This window comes from Dipodomys spectabilis, unplaced genomic scaffold (assembly GCF_019054845.1).
Source record: "Dipodomys spectabilis isolate Male_0828 unplaced genomic scaffold, ASM1905484v1 ptg000301l, whole genome shotgun sequence".
Taxonomy (NCBI): Eukaryota; Metazoa; Chordata; class Mammalia; order Rodentia; family Heteromyidae; genus Dipodomys; species Dipodomys spectabilis.
Genome location: NW_024870978.1, coordinates 13,497,670 through 13,523,160, shown reverse-complemented (window position 1 = coordinate 13,523,160; position 25,491 = coordinate 13,497,670). Strand labels below are relative to the sequence as shown.

General features: G+C 36.2%; 1 pseudogene; it reads left to right on the top strand.

Annotated features, from left to right (window-relative positions):
* The first annotated feature begins 18,504 nt into the window (after positions 1-18,504).
* Positions 18,505-18,604, top strand: LOC122127460 (annotated as a pseudogene).
* Positions 18,605-25,491: the final 6,887 nt, after the last annotated feature.

Here is a 25,491-nt window from a genome sequence, read left to right as displayed (position 1 = left end):
ATCGATTAAGATGGATTATCCCAAACTTTTAGTCCACAGCAGCCGATTCTTGACCACAGGTGAAGCTCTGGGTAGGGCTACAACCATCAGACCTCATTCTCCTCACAGGACAGTTTTGAGGAAACAAGGGATTTATACAGAGGGAATCTCTTGAGCATGGCTTGGCATGGAGGGAGTGGCCTTTAGAGAAGGTTCTCGGCAATTCTGTGAGCAAATGACAGGAAGATACCAGCAAAGGCTCAGGTGGGGTCAGTTATTAATCATGCAACAGGTGGGGATTTTGAAACAAAACATGGCTCTCTTTCATCATTACCCTATCCCCATGAGGAAGGGGATCCTTCACTGTGTTGAGTTTTGCATCTGGGGAAACCGAGGCACAGAGAAGTCAGGTGATCTCCTTATGACTTCAGCTTCACAGGAAGCTCGGCCTCACTTCACTACCATGCTCTCAAGGACAATGGGTGCTATTCAATCCACTTCTTGTGGTAGGAAGTCCACTCTTGTCAGTTGTGGGGCTTGAACCCTAGACATGGGCGCTGTTCCTGAGCTCCTCAGCAAAAGGCTAGTGCTCTACCACTTGAGCCCACAGCACCACTTCTGGTTTTCTGGTGTTTCTTTGGAAATAAGAGTCTCAGAAACATTCCTGCTGGGGCTGGCTAAGAACCATGATCCTCATATCTCAGCCTCCTATGTAGTTAGGATTAGATTTCTGAGCCACCGGCACCCGACTTAATTGTAATTCTGACTTTTCTATTCTCTCTTTCACAAAAACTGGTTGAATGGGTGCTGGAGGAGGGGGTCCAGCATCCCCATGTGGCTGGAATCTAAGGTGATCCTCTCATTCTGGAGGTGGGCTGTGGGTCAGGAGCTATCTCGCTTAGCCTGTTGAAACAGCTCCCTGAGGTAAGACCCACTGTGCCCTGGCTAGACTGTGAAATTCGTTGTCCATCCAGTCTTAATGGACTTATTGTTTTACTTTCTACATCATTTTCTAGCACCTGGACAAACTTCTGATGCATAGTTACAGAATGAAAATGTAATTCCTTCTTATGAAAGTCATTTAGGGCTCTGAAAATGTGGCTTCATGGTATGGTAATTGCCTAGCATGCATGAAACCTGAAACCCTGGGTTCAATTCATCAGTAACATATAAAAAAGAAAAACACTGGAAGGAATGCTGTGCCTCAAGTGGTAGAGTGCTAGCCTTGAGCAAAAAAAAAAAAAAAAAGCTCAGAAATAATTCCCTACCCCTGAGTTTAAGCCCCTGGACTGGCAAAAAAAGTAGTAAATGGAAAATAAATAACCCATACTTGAAATATATAATTGCTCCTTCCATACTGACACCTGACAATAGTCCCTAATTCATGTACTTTACTTATGTTAGGATACTGTGTTGAAAAAAGTTCTGTTCACTAAGTCACAGCAATTATTGCCAGGAATGGGCTTAGATGTTAGGTGAAGATTAATTCTGGAAATTCAGTGATTCCAGGATTTTGTGTCATCACTGCTAATCACAAAGTGAAAATAGTCTAAGTGTGATTTTGAAACCTTTTTGGTCAGTTTTGGCACCAAAAAGGCAGAAGCTAATTAATAGTTGTGACAGAAAATAAGGAATAACTCCAGATGGAAAAAAAATGATAGTAACTAAGTTTACCAGAAACTGGTCTAGAGAACCATTTTTGGTTATTGAAGAACTAGTTGTCAAGTAGGCTTTTCCTCATTGCCTTTAGCATTCTAAATCTCTTAGGCTAGTTCTTAATCGCTGCATGATAAATGTATCTCCTTCTATGCTGTTCTTTCATACCTTATCTCCTTTGTTTTCTAAAAATCTCATTCTTTCTAGATTTCTCTATGAACATTTCCTGATACTAAATATACCTATACAGATGTCACAGGATGCTAATGTAAGGGTCCCATAGCTCATGAGTCATTAATGTAACAAAATGGAAAAGGAGGACATATTTACTGCTACCTCAATTTTTCTGAAAAGCTGCTATGTTATCCTTTGGTTAAAAATTCCATTCTTTGTCTACACAGTGTCATTCAGTGCACATATTTGCAAATATGAGATGGGTGTTGATGGTTTACACCTGTAATCCTCTGGTTGAGACCAGAGGATTGTGGTTCAAAGCCAGTCTTGTCAGGAAAGTCCATGAGACCATAATCTTCAATTAACCACCAGAAACCCGGAAGTGGTGCTGTAGCTAATGTGGTAGTGCGCTCAACTTGAAATGCAGAGCTGAGGGACAGTGCCCAGGATAAGAATTCAAGCTGCACAACCAACAAAAAAGTGAAATATGACTTTAAGTTTCCCCAAAAGGAACAACAAGATCAATAATCTTCCCAAGCAAAAAATTAATTCCAAAATGATTCAGTGCACCTACTTTTGCTGAGTTATGTTGTGGATTCTTTGCTGGACATATTCTCTAAAAACAAATCGTTTAGGGATACAGGTGGACCCATTGCAAAAATGAGATGTACAAGTCGTTATGTTGAAAAACGAACTTTACAACTTTGGTGTGGGGGAGTGTGGGGTGGGGGGAGGGAGGAGTATGGGAAGGGATGGGAAGGGGAAACAAAGAAGAGGCAACAATGCTTGATAAGTAATGTGCTTGTTATCTTGCCCATGTAATTGTAACTCCTCTGTACGGTATTCTCACAATAAAAAAAAAAAAGAAAAAAATGTCAAATATTAGCTTTACAATAAACATCTAATATTTCTTCTTTGAAAAGAGATGTCTATACAGTTGATGTCACTTAGTATTACTCCTACGTGGAACACGAAATATGAGGCCACTCCCTTTCTAAACCATGCTTGCTAATCACGCAACTTTGTAGACAGTAGAATGGAAGCACAATTCTGTTTCCAATGCAAATCAGATATAAGAGCATGAACTTAATTGGAAAAAAGTCCATCCTGAGAGAGCAGGGATTACACTAGCCATGAAGTGGTGGACAAGATCACATTTTCTTTCCTTTACTTATATATTTTTTGTTGGTGGTGGTCTTGGCATTTGAACACTGGGCCTGGGAGCTGTCCCTCTGCTATTCAGCTCAAGGCTAATGCTCTATACTTGAGCCACAGTGCCACTTTCAGTTTTCTTGTAGTTAATTGGAAAAAGAGTCTCCAGGACTTTCCTGCCCGGTCTGGCTTTGAACCCTATCCGAAGATCTCACCACCACCCAGCTTAGGATCACATTTCTAACAGTGTACATTCAGCATATGTAATGTGCATGTTCATCTATCTTTATATGAATTCTTGAGTTAAAAATCTAGGCTACAGCTTAGCCTTTACACTCACAAAATGTTTGTAATTTAAAAGTTGATACTACTGGAGAAATAAAACCTAAGAATGTAAAGGTGTCTGGGAAGTTCAGTTTGCATCCAGCCTGGGAAGAACAGTTTTGAGAAACTATATATAATTAACCAGCCAAAATCTGGATTGAAAGAATGGCTCAAGTATTGGAATACCAGACATGAGCAAGATTGCTGAATAAGATGTTGAGACTTTTGCATACATACATGCAATCATACACATATATACAGAGGCACTTATATATGCACAAGTACACATATTAAGCAACTCTCAGAATATGTGGAAAAGTTAGAAAACAATAGAAAATATGTCCTGAGTAAGACTAGAATCAAGTGATAATTTTTAATGTTAGAAAGTTCTCAAGTGAACTTTCTTCAAAAAAGTTTAAGAATATTACATAGATAAGGACCAGAGATAGTAATAGAGTCAAGTAATCATTATTAAAGAGATCGGATCCACGGAGGAATGAATCAGAGACTCCTGCAGGTGCATCTGAAAATGTTCATATCCTGTGTCAAATGTTATAACATCTTTGAAAAGAGTACATGAACACTCTGAGCAGTGCAGTGGATAATATTACTGGATTAGTTCAGAATTGATAGTCTGTATCTAGATTAAATAAACCAAGAAACTATGGAAGGGCAATGTGATACAAGGCTAGAATTCTAGCACTCAGACTAAGATAGGAGATTATTTAGTGAAATTACACAGTGATACCTTCCCTGGACCAGGTAGTATAATTTTGTCTTAATAAAACAAACCAAACAAGAAAGGAATACAAAGTTGGACGTTTGGGCTAATTATGTCATTATGTTTTGAGAACTCAAGTTTCCTATTGAAATGCAACTCATATATAATCCTCAGTTGTGTTTTAAATGCTCTCTTCATTACAGAACATTCTTAGATGCAAAATAGCTCATGATTCCCATCCAAAATTTGAAAAAGTAAGTAATCACCACTCTGTTAGATTCCAAGGAAAGGATGAAGGATTACAAAAACTTAAGCCTGGAGAAAGAGCAAAGTTAATCTAATGAAAGACTATGTAGAACTTGCTAAATTAGAGTTTAGATTTAAAATAAATATTTTGGTTTTGCTTGTAATTTCATATTCTATAGGGTACTTACAAAATTCTTTTAAGTAGACAAATTTACAAATGTTTCTTGCATTCTATTTGCCTAGAATATTCTTTCATGAGAGTTATAATTAGAACTCAGGTAATAGATAACTCCAACACTTCATGTATAAAATGTTAATGTGAATAATGTACACAGAGTTGCCAACAAATGGATGATATTAATTTATAAATTTAGAAAAAGAGCAATTTTTTGAGGCTTTGCTATAACATGGTATGAAGAGAATAATTGTGGGACATCTTCTTTCTTCTATTTCTTTGTAACACAGGAAGCAATTTCCTTTATTACGTGCCTCTGTATACAGTGAGAAAAATGTTAGGTTTGGGATTTGTTTTTTATTTTTGTTTTATTGGTTTGTCCTAGGGCTTGTACTCTGGGACTGGACACTGTCTCTGTGCCTGTTTATGCTCAAGGCTTGTGCCCTACCACTTCAACCTCAGCTCACTTGTGTCTGTCTTTTGCTGAGAAGTTTATTGGAGATAAGAATCTAGGGAACCTTCCTGCCTGGGTGGGCTTTTGTCAACATCTACTGCGTTAGGGTCCCTGGGTAAGGGTAACGAAATCACAAGGACATAGGGGATGCAGAATGCAAACAGCAATTGCCACTGAATGCTGTGCTTTATTGTTATTGGTATTTAAAAACAAGCAAGCATGATCTTTTCCAAGATTTGGTCAGAAGACATTCACACAAAAATTTCAACAGATACATTTTTACTTGACCTATGAGACAATGTCTTGGTATATTATTATCTAAACTATTTTAGAGCAAACTCAAACCACTTCTCCAATATCAGGAAAATGCTTGACCAGCTGCTCATCTATGCTTAAGCAAGCAGAAGAGCTACTTCCTCAGCTCCCAGGAGTCTGTGACATGTGTTTTGAGACAGGGAAAGAGAACATTTTCCCTCTCCAGCCCGGCATGCCAAGAGCTTTCCTAATACTCAAACTCAGTCCACAGATAATCCTGAGGCCAGAGCCTGCATCATTCTGCCCCTTTAACATAGACCCTGAGTCTTCACAATTTCCTTCTTTTTTCTTTTGTTTTAAAAGTAAAGCTTTCCAGAGGGTTATCATAGACGCTTGCATTGATTTCATAAAAATCAAATATAACAGTACAAGTGCAAACAAAATAATAACAATCATAATTCCTATACCACTAGCAGTATGTGAAATGCTTTGTAGTATTTCGGATCCAACCCTTCCAATTGTTTAATAAATGCATCAGCAATATTAGAAGCATCATCATTTGTAAATTGTTTACCAAAAATATCATGTACATTAAATTGTAACTGAGCAATCAATTGAGCAGCTGTAGAATTTCCAGAAAAATAGTGCTGTATTACATTCTAATCATGTATAGATTTTTTATATTTTACATTAGTAATGCAAAAGGTAGTGAAATTCCAATCACATTTTAACAATAACTGTTTTTCCACAACCAATAACTTTTTTCCTAACCATCCCACTGTCTGTTTAAGAATATTAATCTGTGTTTATAATAGAGCATCAATTTCTACCTGTGAGACCCACAATTCATGTGAATCCCGGTGGCATTCTTCCACAAAGTGCTTAGTTTGTAAGGAAGTGTGTAAGGCAATTCCAGACACTGCAGCAACAGTGGTAATAGCAATTAAGTTTAAGATCACTGCTACAATGGCTTTGTACGTTTTAGTAGTTTGGTAAAAAAAATTCAATAACAACACTATCCAAAGGATTTTGGGACCATTCTCTTCTGAATTTAACAGGTAGCCAAATATGAGTTCTTTGTTGTAATATCATACTACTATCACTGTCATTAAAATTAAGAGAAGAATTAACACAAGAATACAGGCGACAATTAAAACAAGAAATAGTAGGAGAAAATGTAAAATTTCCCACTAAAATACATAAGGCAGAGGTACACAAACAGTTACATCGTAATATTTGTACAAAGTAAAATTATAAGTGGATGCAGAGTTCCACGTCTCTGAAAAATGATCCATTTGATAGCATCACGGGTTTCAGCACCGCTCTGACCTTCCAAAGATGAGTGTGAACAGCAGTGGGTGCAGCCATGAAAGCCCATCGAGCATCTGCAATGCCTCCATCTCCCCAGGCCATTAGTCGATCTCCAGTAAATGATCCATTAATGGCTTCCAGCATCCTAGTAACATTTGATGAATCACATCTGGTAATATTCTATTCTGAACATGTGTTAATAAACTTTCCAAAAGGTCCCCAATTAATAAAATTATTGAACACTTTTCCAAATGCTTCTCTACACTCTTGCCACACAAAAGGCTGATATTTTAAATCAATATAAGTAAAATCGGGACACATAGGTAAGGATAACTTGCCATCAAAGGTCACACTTTCCCAGTTACTATTAATGGACCAAGGAGTTAATCGCTGCAGCTGTGTCCTAGAATTGGAAGTGCATTTCCCAGGTAAAACCCAATGTTGCCCATTCATAACTAAACATGGAGGAGGCCCCAGACAAACAGGCAAGGGATGAGTATAGTAAGTAAAATTTAAAAAGCTACATCATCCTTATTGCAAAATGTCAAATTATTCCAAGGAGGAGATAAAACAGCAGGAACATGATAGATGGTTATATCCATGTCTCCCCAAACAACAGGTTCCAATAAAGGAGGATTAGGAACAAAGGCCCAATAAATTAGCATTAGCATGGACAGAGTTTATAGTAAGCAGGACACACATGGCCAAGAATAAGTTCTCAGCCATGACAGGTTTACCATTGCATTGTAACATCTTTTGTCCTTCTGCAGTCAACTTTTTAACCTGCCCCCAGGTGGGCAGTGGGGATTTCTTTTTCCTCAACTGGTGGCCTATTCCTTGCAGGATATGGGGCTGTCCTCAATGGGCTGCGTCTGTATGCATCAGGCAGGAAGCTAGTATTGTTTGCCATCCTGTGTAGACACAAAACCCTATCCTCGCCCCTTATGTAATAACGTTCCTAGTTGCTATTCTGCATCCAATGCAATCTTAATCCATACGGGAGCATTTAAATAAGGTTTTTCTGATATTTGTTCAAAATGGCACTCAGCTCTAGTTAAAGTATCTACTTGTGGTAAGTTTAAAATATTAAGAACAAAAAGAACTTGATGTAAAATTATTTTAGGATTTTGCATGGAAAACCACAAAATATCCATACTTTCATCCAACTTTTCCTCCTTTTAAATTTTTTGATTTGTTGTTTTAGTGTGCAATGAACTCGTTCAATAATGGATTGTCCTTGGGGGTTATATTCTATTCCTGTAATATGTACCACATCATAAAGTTCACAAAATCTTTTAAATTTGATAATTTTTTAGGCTGGTCCATTATCAGTCTTTATTTGGCAGGCACTCCCATAATGGCAAAAGCTTCCAAAAAGTGTTCTATTACATTGTTAACAGTTTCTCCCGTAAGGGCAAAAGCCCAAATTTGGAATAAGTATCTATTGTAACATGTACAAAGGAAAAATGGGCAAAGGCTTGTACATGGATTATATCCATTTGCCATTGCTCTTTAGGTTGTAATCCTCGAGGATTTACTCCAGCAGGTACAACTGTCAAATGCATTGGTCTGCAGATAGGAGACGTTTTTATAATTTGTTTACCTTGAGAATAAGGTATTTTATAATGCATATGTAAATGGACAGCATTTGTATGTAAATGAGCATGATCCTGTTTAGCAGAAGCAAAACTAACTATCAACATGATTATTGCCATATACAAGGTACCCAGGTAACGAAGAGTGAGCCCTAATGTGAGTTACAAACACTTTGGCATTACATTGTTGCAGTAATGCTTGTAATTGTTTAAATACTTGGTTTAGCTGGAGTTTAGATGAATATGTAACAGCAGTGACTATATTAGTCACAACCCCTACAGCATAGGCAGAATCAGTAACAATATTAATATCTCCCACAAAATCTTGTAACACCTTAATAATAGCAAAAAGTTCATTTTGTTGAACTGATGCTAAAGTAGTTGTTTGTACCCAATATTTATTTGTTGTCCAATAAGCACTTTTTGTTTTGGAGCCATGTATAAAAACAGTAAGAGCAGTGGAAATAGGGGCCTTGGTAATTATATTATTAATTTCAAATTGTTGTGTATGTAAGCAATCCCACAATCTACATTTGGGGAAATGATAGGAAAATTGCCCAGTAAAATTTACTAATGCTATTTGTAGCATTTCAGACATGTTTAAAAAATATTTTACTTAGTCTTTTGGCAAAGGAAAGATAATTTCAAATAAATCATACCCTGATAGGGTAAATACCCATTGCCTGGCCTGTTGAATAATAATTGCCAACGATTGTTCATATGGCATATTTTTTGTAAATCTATGCCGTGTATAAATCCATTCTAATGGTATCTCATTTTCTCCTATAATTCCTGTTGGTTATTTCCATCTATCTAAAATATATAAATTTATGAGTTGATTTAGCGTTACTCGATGTAAAACCATTTTTTATTCTCTTGTACAAATTGTACTTCTCTTTCAGCTTCCTTAGTTAAAGTTCTTTTGCTATGTAAATCAGATTCCCCTTGTAACAATGAAAATAAATTATGTAATTGATAAGTAGGAATTCCTAAGGCCGGTTGCATCCAATTAATATCTCTAGTAACTTTTGATAATCATTTAACGTATGTAATTGATCACGTCATAAAGATATTTTTTGAGGTGCGACTGTTTGTCTAAAAACAACGTATCCTAAATATTTTACCACTGTATTTTTTTGTATTTTTTCAGGTGCTATTATTAATCCAAAATCTTTATAGAGGGTAAGCACTATAACACCTTTTCTAATTCTGTCATATTTGGTCCTGCAAATAAAATATCATCCATATAATGAAAAATATAAATGTGAGGCCATTTTGTCTAACAGGTTTTAAGGCCTTATCAACATATATCTGACACATAGTTGGAGAATTCATCATTCCGTGGGGCAACACCTTCCATTGGAAGCACTGATGAGGGGCTTGATGATTTATTTGTGGTAAAGAAAAGGCAAGTCTTTTACAATCTTTTACATGTACAGGAATGGTAAAAAAGCAATCTTGTAAATCTATTACTATTATTGGCCAATTTTTAGGAAGCATTGCAGGCGACTGTATAACAGGTCGTAAAACCCCCATAGGGTACATGGATGCCTTAACTCCTCGTAAATCAGTCTGCAATCTCCATTTCACTGACTTCTTTTTAATAACAAATATTGGAGAATTCCATGGTGACATAGACGGCCCAATATGTCCTTTGGTTAACTGTTCTTCAACTAATTGATGAGCTGCTTATAATTTTTCTTTAGATAAAGGTCATTACTCAATCCAAAGAGGTTCCTCAGATTTCCATAATATCATGATGGGCTCCATATAAAAATGTTAAAATTGAATATGAGCTCCCCATTGTTCCAGTACATCTCTACCAATTATATTAACTGGAACCTCCATAATATAAGGTTTAAGGACAGCTGTCTGTCCATCTTCTGACGTTATAGTAACATACAACACTGCTTGTCATATAAAATTTACAGGAGTTTTGTTAACTCCTTTAATATTACAGGGGATTATTTTATATAATAAATGATTAGACTATTCATGAGTTTTAATAAATGTAATATCTGAGCCAGTATCTATTGGTCCTGTCAATATCTTTTCCTGAATATTAATTTTAATCTTAGGCTGTATTTTAGTAATATGAGTAGTCCAAAACACATTTTTGTTGGTTAGTATTTCCAAATCCCCCAAATGACTTTGCAATAGATATATATATGGTAATAACAAAATTTGAGCAATTCGTTCTCCCTTTTTAAAGGAAATATCTGCAGAAGCTGACATTCAAATTTTTATTTCCCCAATATAGACAGCATCAATAATTCCTAAATGTACTAAAACTCCTTTTGTATTAAGACTGTATCTACCGGTCAATAGGTCAAATGTTCCTTCAGGTAAAGGGCCATAAATTCCGGTAAGAATTTTTTGTGTCTTATCACCACCTTTCAAAATAAAATCTTTTAAGGATTGTATGTCCACTGCGGCACTGTGGGCTGTGGCAGGGACGAGGGAAAAGATGGTTGGCTGCCCTAGGTTATTAATCCTGGTCCCTGGGGCTACCCCGATGGAGAGTTTCCCTGCATAAGTTAAGCATATTTTATAGGAATTCCTTTATTGTCTATTTTTGCTCTACACTCCCTTGTCCAGTGCTTCCCTTTTTCACGTTTAGGGCAAATTCCTGGTCCTCTCTTGTTAACATCAGTAGCCTTTTAAAAATTTTTCTTTATATGTCCCATTTGACCACATCCAAAACACTTTAGATTATAGGGTTTTGTTTGCAAAGCATGCCAGGTAGTGGTCATAGTTTCACCAAACACCTGAATATTCCTGGATTCAGATATAAAGTCTTTGCAGGCCCTTAAATATGTATTCACATCCCCAGATTCTTTAATAAGCAATAGAGCTCGTCTACAGTCCTCATTAGCATTCTCATAAGCCAACATGCTCAGCAGTTGTTGCCATGCAGCCTCTCCCACAACAGTACGTTCCACGGTCAATTTCAATAGTGATAAAAATTCAATACAGGGTTTATTAGGTTTTTGAATTACTTTAGTCCAAGAGCCATAATGCTCTCCTACCGGTGGAATCCTTTTCTCATGCCTCAGTACCTATGTCTCTTAACTGCTCATGGATCTCTTCAGGAGAGTTTACATTTATATGAGCATTCGCATATTGTTCTGCAGGTGTGGATTACTGCTCTGTGCATTTTGTCTAGCCCTTTTTGTACATAACTCAGTAAACCACATTTTCCATTGTAGGTATTTAGGTTTCTTAAGCAAGGCTCTACAAAGCATCTTCCAATCCACTGGAGCAAAATTATTGTAATGTCGGGCAAGCCCATTAAGCAATTCCTTAACATAATGAGACTGAGGACCATACAACTGCCTTCTTAAGTTTACCAATATCATCAACAGCAACACCTTCATATCTGGCTGGTTGAGCTATACTATTCATAGGGGGTGGTCGAATTACAGGATAAGAAAAAATAGGCATTTCATCATCAAACTCACTGTCTGAGCCCTCTGTTTGTGAAGGAGTGATGCTGTAAAAATTGCATCAGCCAGTCGAGGAGCCAAAGGCTGCTTTACTTTCACTTTCTCAGGTTCTCCTTTCACTCTGCTAATTTCCAACTCCATATGTTGTAATTTTGAGAAAATCAATTGCATTTGCTCAGACATTTTATTTACACTATTCCTTTTGAGCCTTTTTTACCTCTTGTTTTTTCTCTGTTAATTGCAATGCATCCTTATCTATTGTGTCCTTAACCTCAGAGTCCAACTGTAAATCTACAATAGAAGGGGTGACCTCTTTCTTTAAGTCTGCTATTAATCTTTCCTCATTCGAAGCTTTAAAAAGGGTATGTAAAATAGCCCAAATGGACCAAAATCTAATAGGAATCTTTTCCTTTTTCTTGAACAGCTTTTTCTACAATATTCTTTACTCATTTCCAATTATCAACATCGAATTTTCCTTCATCAGGGAACCAAGGATTCCATTTCCTAACTACATTAATACACATTTCTATGTCAGAAGAAGAAATATTTACACCATAAGCAGCAAGTAAATGTTTAAGCATAAGTAAGTACGGAGTAGATTTAACTTGTCCTATCACCCTGTAATTAAAATTACTTACCTGAATATCCCTTCCTGAATTCAACAATGCATGGTCCCTGTTTGGGCGCCAATTGTAACATCTAGTGCATTTGGGTCCCTGGGTAAGGGTAACAAAATCATCAGGACACAGGGGATGCAGAGTGCAAACAGCAATTGCCACTGCATGCTGTGCTTTACTGTTAGTGGTATTTAAAGACAAACAAGCATGATCTTTGCCAAGATTTGGTCAGAAGACATTCACACAAAAATTTCAACAGATACATTTTTACTTGACCTATGAGATAATGTCTTGGTATATTATTTTTTTTGGGGGGTCCGGTCGTGGGGCCTTAACTCTGGGCGCTGTCCCTCAGCTCTTGGGCTCAAGGCTAACACTCTATCACTTGAGCCACAGCACCACTTCCGGCTTTTTTCTTTTTGCTTATGTGGTGCTGAGGAATCGAACTTAGGGCCTCATACATGCAAGGCAATCGTCTACCACTGAGCCACCTTCCCAGCCCTGTCTTGGTGTATTAGTATCTAAACTATTTTAGAGCAAGCTCAAACCACTTCTCCAATCTCAGGGAAATGCTTGACCAGCTGTTTAACTATGCTTAAGCAAGCAGAAGAGCTACTTACTCAGCTCTCAGGAGTCTGTGACATGTGTTTTGAGATAGGGAGAGAGAACATTTTCCCTCTCTAGCCCGGCATGCCAAGAGCTTTTCTAATACTCAAACACAGTCCACAGATAATCCTGAGGCCAGAGCCTCCATCATTCTTCCCCTTCAACATAGACCCTGAGTCTTCACAGTCTTTGAACTGTAATCTTCCAATCTTCGCATCGTGATTATCTATGGTAGTTAAGAGTGTATAAATATAAATAATATTTGCAAGAATACCAGTAGAGGAAAAATGATACAACTCTGTATATAGTGGTGTTCTTTCCAGAATATGGAGGGCATCACATTAGCAGAAGTGCAGTGTATTTTCACAATGGACATAAGCTATTCTTGATGTGAATTAAGGGAATTTTGAGGTGCACCCTACCAGTTGGAAACTGGTGGGCTAGGATGACTTTATGGCATAAATCTTGTGATTGATGGTCATAGTAATAATAGCTTAATCTGATAAACAACTGCTTACTCTTGAAGAATTAATTATCACATGCTTCATATCCCATATTAGAATGTGGCTCTTTTTCTGTTCACTTCTCAGTCTGTAACACTCCATTGGAAAATGCATCTACTGCAGAATTACATAACATGCAAACAGGTATATTTTGAATCTCTCAGGTATGGAATGTTCAGAATTTGAAAATGAGTAGTTATTAGTCATAGGAATTTTGAAGAATATATGCATTCTGTCCTCTTAACAACTTATTTACTTTTAAAAGTTATGGGTTTCCATAGAATTAAACTGTTTTCTGTTTTAGTATAACAAAGTACTAAATTTATTCTATTTTCAAAATATTGGCAAGTATATTGTGAAAAAATTGTGTAGTTGGATATCATTACAGTTGATGACCCTCTGATAAAGAAGAGAAAATTAATTCAAATTAGATGCCAAATAATACCGATATTTTAAAAGTTACTACATAAAGAACAATATTTACTATACCAAAACAGTGAAATTTTATTTCATCAGCTTATTTTTTTTAATTTAATTTTAATGTGAAAGTGATGTGCACTGTGGTTACAGCCATTGTAAGTTAGTGAATACATAAGTTTATCCCCTCTCTCATTTTTCTCAGTTTTTCCTTCACCCTATTACCCCTCCCAAGTTGTAATGTACATTTCCAACTTATTGTCTTGTGAGAATTGCTATTGCATTGGTTTGCTGTTCGTCCTTTGTCTCGCCATTTTTTTGTTCCTGTTCCCTTCCCTAATTAAGGTAAATGTATACACAATACACAGAGTACCAAAATCAAACAGAGGAAGGGATAAAACATAGTGGAAAATCTCAAAGAAAATAGAAATCACATAGTACATCAAAAAAAAAAAAAACAACCACAAATAAATATGTTTCCATATCTTGGAGTTCATTTTGCTCAGCATCAGCTTATATGGTCAAATATATGCATAACAAAGCCACTGGAAAATAGTATTTTCATGGACACTATATAATGAAAGCAACATGTTAACTGTTTTTGATGGTGAAGGTGGGATTAAGATTGGTGAATTCACGATTCTGATAAAGGAATTTCAAAAGAGTTAAAAATTTATGACAGGTAAATTTTAATTGTTCAAAATTTTAACAACTTAGCCTATTAAGAAAATTTAAAATTGTCTGGGAAAATAGGCTTTCATGCAAAGAAATCCATGGAGACTTAGCTGAGAGGGAGCAATGTGGGTGAATATGGCTCATTTTCACACTAAACAAACAAACCTCACAAACCTTGCTGTAAATCCTGTAGGTTCCCTTGAGAATTGTCCTTACCCAAGAAATAAACTCTGACTGTGTGAAACAATGTTGTAGTGGAATTTAAATTCAAAGTTCTTAAAAAAAAAAAAAAGAAATCAAAATTTGCGAATTGACATTTAATTACCAAACAGTAATTCTCTGAAAAAGAAGGAAATATAATTCAAAATCACTTGACTTTATTAAAAGTATGAGAAAAGAGTAGTGAAGAGAGATGAGAGAAACCATAGAGGACTGTTTTCTCTCCAGTGGTGTAATGGGTTCTTGATCTTGATTCTTCCATTCTATCTTCATAAGCTATAAAGCCACAACTCAGGACTGGAGTAACCAGTTCAGACAAAGAATACTCACAGAATGGGGGCTGGGAAAGTGGCTCAGTGGTAGAGCGCTTGCCTTGCATGCCTGAGACCCTGGGTTTGATTCCACCACATAAGAAAAAAAGAAAAAAGCCAGAAGTGGAGCTATGGCTCAAGTGGTAGAGCACTAGCCTTAACCTGAAGAGCTAAGGGACAACGCCCAGGCCCAAAGTTCAGGCCCCACGACCAGACCAAAAAAAAAAAAATACGGAATAAAATGTTTGCAGTAGATGTAGGTGATTTATAACCTTAGACAATCTATTTAAATCTGTTCAAAATTCTGCCCTACCCAAACCTGCCTTCTTTGAACAGCTTTGTTTGCTTTTCCCAAGACTGCCCTTCATTAACTGCTTAAAATTTTGTGAGGTCATATACATACTTTCTAGAGATTGCTGTTTGGTTGTGATTTTTGTGTGTTTTTGTTTGTAGTTGTGTTTTTAACTGAATTTCAAAAGGTTGTGCAAGTGTGTTACAATTAAATATGTCCATCTAATTGTCCAATGCTCCTGGATCAGAGTCACTCATTCTATCATTCTCAACCAACCTTTTTTCCAAGATTTATTTCAGATTTACCACTTACTTATTACATGTGTACATTGAGTATTCTAGCTGTACTTGCCCCTTGTTCCATTTTTCATTCATTCTATGTCTTTACTATTATTCCTTTCTGGTTTCAACTTCGTGATAGTCATTCTGTTAAACTGTCTGTTAATACTTTGAAAGGTTTGTATACATTCCATAGAGTTTCAATCCTGCATATACTTGAACTGATGTCAGCATATACTTCCATAATTCATGCTTGATGTCAGCATATACTTCCATAATTCATGCATCTGTAATAACAATTTGCAAGACTGGGGACGTGAAGCACCTAAACATCATTTTATTCTCATCTTTTTGGAAGATTAATCTTTAGTCAACAAGAAAGTTTAAAAATCGCTTAGAATTTATAGCTAACTACCAGTTTTTATAAATGGCTTTGTGCAATGGTGTGTGATTATTTTATTTTACATGGGATGATATTTTCTACTACCTATAAGTTTTGGAAAAAGAAGAAAACTAAAATTTACTACTTAGAGGAATATGATAGAAATAGAAGATAGATTTTATGTTTGTCACATCTCTGATCAGTACCCATATTCATGATTTAAAGTCATATTTCTTACTATGTTAGACATATAGGGAAAATATATGATAAGGCAACACATGATAAGGCAACTATTAGTGACTTTTTAAAATGTACCTTCTTATGTGATGAAATTTACTTTATTAGCTAATATTTGGGTTAGAATTATGGGAGGTTGATATATTTAACACATTTCTGGAAGGCACGTACTGAACAACGCAAATGGTAGGAGATACTATTTCTACACTTTATTGAATGGTTGAACTTATTTGGCATTAGTGTTGGGTAAATAAATCAACTCTATTGTAGCTTGATTCCTGCACTTGAGAAACTTTTAATGTCACTATCATCTACTTGTCAAGTGTTATTTTGTTGAATATGATTCTAAAAAGTTTATCTGAAAAGGAATATACTTTCAGGAGATTAAATGTAGGTTATCATTGGTTTGAAAATGACATTTTTATACTACAGAACCAAGTTTTACTGAAGTACTAGTGTTTTGAAGCACTAAGGGTCTTCTCAATTAATGTTTTTCTAAATTATATTTCACCTCTAAATCAAGTTTTCCTAGTCTTGGTAGACCAATTATGGATCTATGATTCCAGAAATTATATTTTTGGCTGCACTGAAATCGTTCATTAATCATTAGGAGAGGGGTATTAAAATTAATCTTTTGACATTTGTGATTATGTTTACTCATATGGGCTTGTCATCTGTAAATTGAAAGTTTGAACTACAGTACATTCTCTCATATATTGTGGTTTCCTCTTTCATTTTAAGTTGCCTTACATTTCACAATTGCTTACTGTTAATTAGTAAAGGAATTGGGACCCTGAAATACTATAGGAAATAAGAAATTGAGATGGGTCTTCAATTACTTTCTGTTAGCATGTTGCATGGGCCAAGGTGAGAAGACTTGCCATTGTTATCTGATGATGCAGATAACTGGGACCTGGTATCCTCTGACCCGTGGGTACTGCAGAAGAATAATAGCTTTTAGGCATCATATGAAGAAAATCACTTTGGGACCAGCGAGTTAGTACAATAAACACAGCAGCAGTGTAAAATCTCTTCTAGATTAGAGGAAAACAATACTTTTTTTTTTTTAACTATGTGAATTCAGAAGACCAAGAACACTTAGATGGTATCACAAGTTTATAACAAAGACATTGCATTGATACTTTTTATATTCAAATATATATTCTAAACCTAATTATTTATGTTCCAATCTATTTATGGGAATAAATTTCAATTTGTCAAATTATGAATTAATTCTAGTAAGATTCACTGTGTGAAATTTAAGATCAGCACATATAAATATAAAATATATAAGTATATATAATATAAGAAATTGTTATGCATTGTTCTGTTTTGTTTAGGGTATCAAAGGCAACTCTGTTTTAAAGTATTATTCCATTATCTCTACCTCAGTTTTTGGTAGAGTTAGACCTAAAGCTTTACCATTTGTAAATTTAAAGCCTGGAGGCAAGAGGAAACACTTTGATTAAAACATTACCAATTTAAGGCCTAATATCGATGAAAAATATATAGACTTCTTCAGGAGCTATGGACATATTTGGTGATAGAAAGTCAATAGTGTAAGTTCCTGCCTGGTTGTATGGTAGACAGGCCAGGATATTAAGTAAACATGCATATAAACAACTTTTTCACCTTTTTGGCTTTAGCTACTTTTGAAATAATAGGTATAATAAACAATTATATATATATATTTGTTGTTGTTGTTTTTGGGTCCAGTCGTGGGGTCTGAACTCTGGGCCTGGGCCCTGTCCCTCAGCTCTTCAGCTCAAGGCCAGCGCTCTACCACTTGAGTCACAGCAACACTTCCGGCTTTTTTCTTTTTGCTTATGTGGTGCTGAGGAATCAAACCCAGGGCTTCAGTCATGCAAGGCATGCGCTCTACCACTGAGCCAACGTCCCAGCCCAAACAATTATATTTTGATAAAATACCTTCTATTCTGAACAATTCGGTCTGAAGTGTTCATCTCTCTATGAACCCTTGTAACTAAGATTAGTTTTGTTCCAGTAAGAATCTATGCTGTCAGTGTAAGATATTCTGGTTGGTCTGTTCCTACATGGAAGAAGGGTAAAGGGTCAGGAAGACATTTGTGCCACTGAGACCTCATTTAGGAGATTTTAAGCTGCAGAAGTTTAGAAATAGCTCTTAAGAAAGGCTTACTTTGAATCCATTAGCTCCTCAAAGCTAACTCAGTTGATAAATAAGTACTTGAAAAGCCATCACCTTTGGACTTATCTGTAAAGGTTTCAAAGTATGATCAAATTTAAAATGAAAACGACAATATAGTTATTGACAAAAAATTGCAAATGTGAACAATCGACCATACAATATAAGTTTTTTCCACTATGCACAGAATTTTAGAGAAATAAGATCAATAACATTTTTAGGAACAATAAGGGTTCCTTGTTACAAATAGGCAACCATGGATATATGCCTGTATAAATATTGTATCATTATGTACTTAAATTTAGAGGATACTACATGCTTCAGCAGCAGGTCTACCCAAATTACAACAATACAGAGATTAAAATGGTACTTGCACAAGGATGGTATGAAAATTTGTGAAGTATTCCATATTTTTCATTCTTCAAATGCAAGAAATGAAAAACAGTTATTAAAAAGTTGATTACAAAAATACAAGTGTAACAATACATGTAATTCATAGAATTAAAGGTTAGTTTGACATCAGTATATTAAATCTTCACCTTAGAAAGGCCCTTACATAGCATAAACTTTATAAAACTTGAAATTAGATAACATTGTCATTTTGTCCCAAAGAAATAAAATTTAAACCATGGTCATAGGGGGTTCCCGGAAGATGGTGGAGGAGAAGCTGTAGGCTAAACAAGCTCTCGCATAGAAAGCAGTTTTAGAGTTCCAGTGAACAGTCCTAAGCCAGAGAATCACACCAAGTGTGCCATCAATATACACAGAGTTAGGATAGAGAGGGAAAATCCAGGCAAGGAGACAGATCTGAGCACTTGCCAGCAGCCTTGGTAGCAGCGTTGGCCATAGCCGCCATCCTGTAACACAGAGAATGCAGGACAAAGGAGCCAGACACGGTGGACAAGCAGATTCTACTCAACACCAGCAAGAACTGACAAGGGGCAGACATCTTCATCTTGCAGTTCGCAGACCAGAGACCACCAAGGAACCAAGACTCCGCGGGAGTAGAAGCCAAACGTCCTCACTCCTTCTCAGAGAGCAGAGGAGAGAAGGCCACCACTCCCCCCCAACTACCGGACATCTCCATCTTGGGTACTGACAAAGCTTGGTGGAGCTGCTAGCTCCAACTAAGGCCTTGGAAGAAAACTAGAGTCATTTAGCAGGTCACAAGAACCTAAACTGACCTGCCAGAGAGCTCCACCCAGGGAAAAATCACCCAGCTCAGGTGCAAGCCCCAAGAGTGGCTTTCTTCACTGGGTAATCAGAGCCAGAGTCTGCCCCTCCCTTTAGCAGCCTTGACAATCAATTGAAATTCAGTAAACATAAACCTGGAGAGTGGCTCCAGGCTGGGCTCTCTGAGTTTCTCACAAGCTACCTCCTGGGAAAAGCTACTGTTTGCTGCAAGGCCTCAACTCTACCCAGAACCTAGCCTCATCACAGCATCTCCAAACTTGAGGAAAAAGCCATCTCCCTCTTTTGTGTTAATCAAAGCAGATCTCCCTCCCATTGAACTAACCTGAGAGGAGGATCACAAAATCCTGGGTAAAGTAGAGCATTTTTCTGCCTGTTCAAACAAACTGACTTAAGAAACCAACCAAGCCATAGGAAAATAAAACACCACAAGCAGACCAGAGACTCCAACAAGAGGCTGGTTACAGACACAAGGGAGATACCGGATTTTTCCCACCACTCCCTAAAAAATTAAAGAACTATTTTTTTTGTACATTTTATTAAAAAAAATTTTTTCTAAAACGTTTTTTTTTTAATTTTTACCTTTTTTGAAAAAAAAAGTTTCCTAGTAACTATTTTCCCCTCTTATAATTTTTATTTCAGTGGTATATGTGTGTGTGCGTTCTTCTTCTTTTTTTCTTAAAATTTTTTTTGTTTTTTATTTTGCTCTATTGAACTTCTGATCTTTATTCTTTCTTTCTTATTCTTTTCACCTTTACTTCTCTTTTGTTCTTTTTTATGTGACTTAATTGTTTTTCTGCACATTCTCAGATATACACATAGTCGATTATTAGACCTTATCCTCCATGTGTACACAATCCACAAATTTGTTACTCAGTTCAAAACCTCTTAGACTTAAATTCCTTAATAGCATTACTACCTATTTATACCTATGTAATATTTTAAGTATTTTTATTTTTAAGTTTTTCACATCTCCTTTATATCCCTCCCCTTCTGCATTATATGCACGTTCTTCTCTGAATATTTCGTTTTCGATTCTGCATAATATTTTTAATTTTTACTTTTCTATTTTTTCTTGTCTCTTTTTCCCCCTTTCTCTTTTCTTTTTTCTCTCTCTACTTTCATCCTATCCAACCTATGTCCTGCTTTGAGATTAAGACTTAGTTAAGTTAAATCTCCCTGTGCCTTCCCACATCTCTCTATTCCTATTTTTTACCCACATCTCTCCCTCAGCCTAATAATTTCTGGTTTGCCAAATTCGGATTTGCAGTTTGTAGCCCATTAATATATAGTTGTTTGACGTTGAATAGATGTTCTATTGAACTATATTGAATCTGCAGACTATTGACTGGGCAAATATAGACTTTGGTTGATGCTTGCCTTAAGATAGTGTTCAAGCAAAAAACTGGTGTTATTTTCATCCCAAATAGGCAGAGTAAGCTGGAAAAACAAAAGAAAAATGTCAAGTCCGGGTATCTCAACTCCCACTCATGATAATCAGGGGACAGAACAGATAATGAATAATCCAGAGGAGAGTTCCCAAATAGCTCTACAAACACTGCCGGCAAACATGATAAATGAAAAGATTGAAAACATACAAAGGAATCTGTATGAGCATGATAAGGAGAGAAGGAAGCAAACAAAAGATCAATGGAGGCAAACAAAAGGTCAATACAGGAAAAGATTGAAAACCTACAAAGGACTGTGTATGAGCATGATAGGGAGTGAGAGGAGGCAAACCAAAGGTTTATAAAGGAATATCCTGAGCGTGAGGAAGCTACTCAAAAACTGATACAGGATTTGCGTGAACAGCTTGAGAATACTCAAAGAGAAAGGCAGGAATGGCATGAGCAGGTTGAGAACACTCAAAGAGAACTACAGGAATGGCGTGAACGTGAGGAAGCTAAGCGAAGAGTAATACAGGAATTGAGAGAGCAGGATGATGATACACAATGATCACTAAAGGTATTCATGGAATCCAGTAACAAACAGCTGAAGTAATTAAGGGAGACCACAAAGGGAATGCTGAATGGAACCCAACAGAAGAAATGGGAATCTAAGCAAACCATAACCAAACAACTAAGTGCCTTGAGAATAAACACTGAACACCAAATTAAGGAAGTAAAGAAGTTTATACAAGATATAAAACAAAGCTTCAATAAAGCATTTGAAGCCATCAAAGCTGTCCAATTAGAAGGAAAAGAAATTTTAAAAAAGTGGAAACTCTTGACAGCAGGTTAGACCACGCAGAAGATCGAAACTCGGGGATTGAAGACAGCCTAAATATTATAGAGAAAGAACATACAACCATCCAAGTCAAGTCCAAGAAATATGACAGATCTATCCAACAGTTGGAAGACAGCATCAGAAGGCCTAATCTAAGGATAATGGGTGTAGAGGAGCACCTAGAAACAGAAGAAGTAAATCGTCTAGGAAATTGGTTTAACAGAATCCTGGCAGAGAACTTCCCAAACATGGAAAAAGATAGGCCTATTCAGATACAAGAAGCTTTTAGAACTCCAAATAGACCAGACAGGAACAGGACATCCCACCGTCACATTATAATCCGCACAGGATGAATTCAGACCAAGGAAAAGATCCTTAAACATTTGAAGGAGAAAAGATTAATCACCTATAAAAGCAAACCAATTAAAATCACCTCAGATTTCTCAGCAGAGACAATCAAAGCAAGAAGAGCCTGGAATGATGTATGCCATGCCTTAAAAACAAACAGCAATCAACCAAGAATACTGTACCCAGCTAAACTCTCCTTCATAACTGAAGGTCAAATAAAAACCTTCCATAGCAAAGAAAAATTGAAACAATACATCTCCACCAAACCAGCCCTACAAAAGATTCTTAAAGACGTCCTACGCATAGAAACCAACAAGACCACAATAAAGGCCAATAAAATGCACCCAAACTGAGAATCCAAGAACATAGGAAGAACCCAGTTTTTGTAGCCCCCAAGAAGGTAGATAACATGACAGGAGCTCCCAAATTCCTCTCAGTCCTATCTCTCAACATTAACATACATAATTATCCAATTAAGCGACATGGACTGTACAGTAGGATTAAAAAGCAAGATCCTTCTATCTGATGTCTTCAGGAGTCACATCTTGCCAGTAAACACAAACACATTTTAAGTGTTAAAAGCTGGAAGAAAATCTACCAAGCAAACGGCCCCCATAAACAGTCGGGAGTTGCAATCCTAATATCAGATAAAATAGTCTTCAAATTAAAATTCGTGAGAACAGATAAAGAAGGTCGCTACATAATAATTAAGGGATTTCTCCTTCAGGAGGATATTACAATTTTAAATATCTATTCACCAAACAACGGAGCACCAAAATTTATCCAAGAAACATTCCTTTCCCTCAAATCCCACAGAGATCCAAAGACATTAATTGTTGGGGATTTTAATACACCACTCTCCCCTCTAAATAGAAAATGTGGTATATATATACAATGGAATTCTATGCCTACATCAGAAAGAATGACATTGCTCCATTTGTTAGGAAATGGAAAGGCTTGGAAAAAATTATATTAAGGGAATTAAGCCAAGCCCAAAGAAACATAGGTCCCATGGTTTCGCTTATTTGCAATATCTAGTATATGTCTGAGTCAAGCAGAAAAGGTCAGATAAGGTGATGGTAGGGAAATGAACCCTAATATATGTATTCAAATGTTTTTTTTTCTTTCTTGCGATTGTTTCTAACGCATTTATGAGATTATTTGTTTGTTGCTTTATATGTCCCTCCCCCACAGTATAACCCCTGCTTTCACTGTATTTGATGTCGTTATAATTTGTGGAGGGGAAGGGGAAAAAAAGTCGTTTAAATAAGGATACAGATGTACCCGTTTCAACAATGAGAAGTACTAGTTGTTATGTCGAAAATGAACTTTACAACTTTGGGGGGGGGGGGCGAAGATTGGGTGGGGCAGAGGAGGAAGGATGGGAAGGTATATAAAAATGTTTATTCTTTCGTGTGGTTGTTTCTATCACATTCATAAAATTATTTGTTTGTTGCTTTGTATGTCCCTACCCCACGGTCTAACCCCTGCTTTCAGTGTATTAGATGTTGGGATAATTTGTGGAGGGGAAGGGAAAAAACAAATTATTTAAATAGGGATACAGGTGGACCCTTGCAACAACGATATGTACAAGTTATTTTGTTGAAAAATGAACTTTACAATTTTGGCCTGGTGGAGGGGAGGCGGGGGTAGTGGGTAGGGGGAGAATAGGCGGGGGTGAGGGGTTGGGGGTGCAAGATGGGAAGGGATGGGAAGGGGAAACAAAGGAGGAGGCAACAATTCTTGATAAGAAATGTACTCATTATATTGCCCATGTAATTGTTACTCTTTTGTATGGTATTTTCACAATTAAAAAAATTGTAATTGTTAAAAAAATAAAAAAAGAAATAAAATTAAAAAAAAAGAAATAAAATAATATAAGGACCTAGGAAAAAGGAATCTTAAACTTTTTCTATATGGAATGTAATCTGAAAGGACACATTTATTAATGAAGGTATATATTATATAACAATGTAGACTTCAAAGTATTATATCTAGAAGACAATGAAATAGATTATGGAGTTTATACAAACATAGATACTTTTTGTAGACAAGCACCAGGAATATCTTTAGTTTCTATACTATTCATTTCAACCGATAAGTTAAAATTAAAAAAATCACAAGCTCTGCAGAAATAATTATAGATGCATACAAACAACTCTTGAATACATTTTGACATCAAAGTCAGGCAATTCATGTGGAAGAATACTATGGAATCCATGAATTTTTAAATTAAGATATTGCTGTTGCTTTGTATATGAAAATATTTTATAGGAACACAAAGTATGGACTGGCACTTTTGAAATTTAAGAAACTTAACCAAACCATTTCTACATAGGAGAACAATATGTACAGCCATCCACAACTTCAAAGAGGTAGTGATACATACTTATACTTTTGGCAATATCAAATGCAGTTTATTCCAAGTTGTTCTTCAGACCTGGTTTGATATAATGGTTCAACAGAAGGAGATACAGCATATCTTCGCTATTTCTATTCCCAGCAGCAATATGCAAGGGTGTCAAGAGGCCTTTAGTTTGGGGATTGGTATCTGCATCATGATGAAGTAAGAACGAATCCATTCTGGTGTTATTCCACATATAAGCACTGTGCAGGGGTGCCAAGCCATTCAGAGTTATTGCATGAATATCTGCCTTGAGCTACCAACTCATGGACAATGTCTAAATGTCCACTCTTGGCTTCCCGATGAAGAGGGGTATACTTACCTCATCCCTAGTATACATATGAGTGCACTTTTTGGAAAGTAGTCTCGGCACTGTAGTAAGGCGATTAATTTCGGCACATCAAAGAAGAAATTTGCATGGATTCTTCTCCGTTATTTTCTTGCAATTGATACCATTCCTCACGTTTTCACCTCGTTCCTTGTCTTCATCAGAATTGCCTAACCAGAGACTTTGAGTACCAGTGGGAATGAGATGCCCATGTATTTCCCCAATAGTTCACGTTTGTTGAAATGGTCAGAAAAATCCAGTTAATTTTCTGCATATGTTTTTTCACCATGATTTATTTTCTCTTTTTCCATTTTTACTATACTAAATTATTCTAACTGGAGAGTAGTGAATTGATAGAGAGCGGAGGAAAGATTATCCTCCGTATTCAAATGCATAGACTGAAAATGAGGACCAGTGGTGTCTTCATGTGCAGCTTATTCTAGGAAGGAGAAAATAGGAAACAATGCCTTCTACGTAAAATATTTGTGAAATACCATGATATAGTTTAAGAGAACTTACTATGCAATATATGAACTTTAAGAGCATTCTAATAGATGCATTATTTATTGGTACCCAACATTAGAAAAAAATGTATAATACAGTAGTAAAATAGAAGTCCTTTGCATGACTATTTAAATTCCTTGTTTTTATAAGACACTTGTTTTCATCTAAAAAAGTAATCCTATCTATTGTCTTCAAGTAATTTTGATGATTGAAGATGCTTAATGAGAAGTCAAAATGTATTAGTATTCCTTTGATATCAATTAAATTTCATTTTTCTTCTTGGAGAATATAATGATCAAAG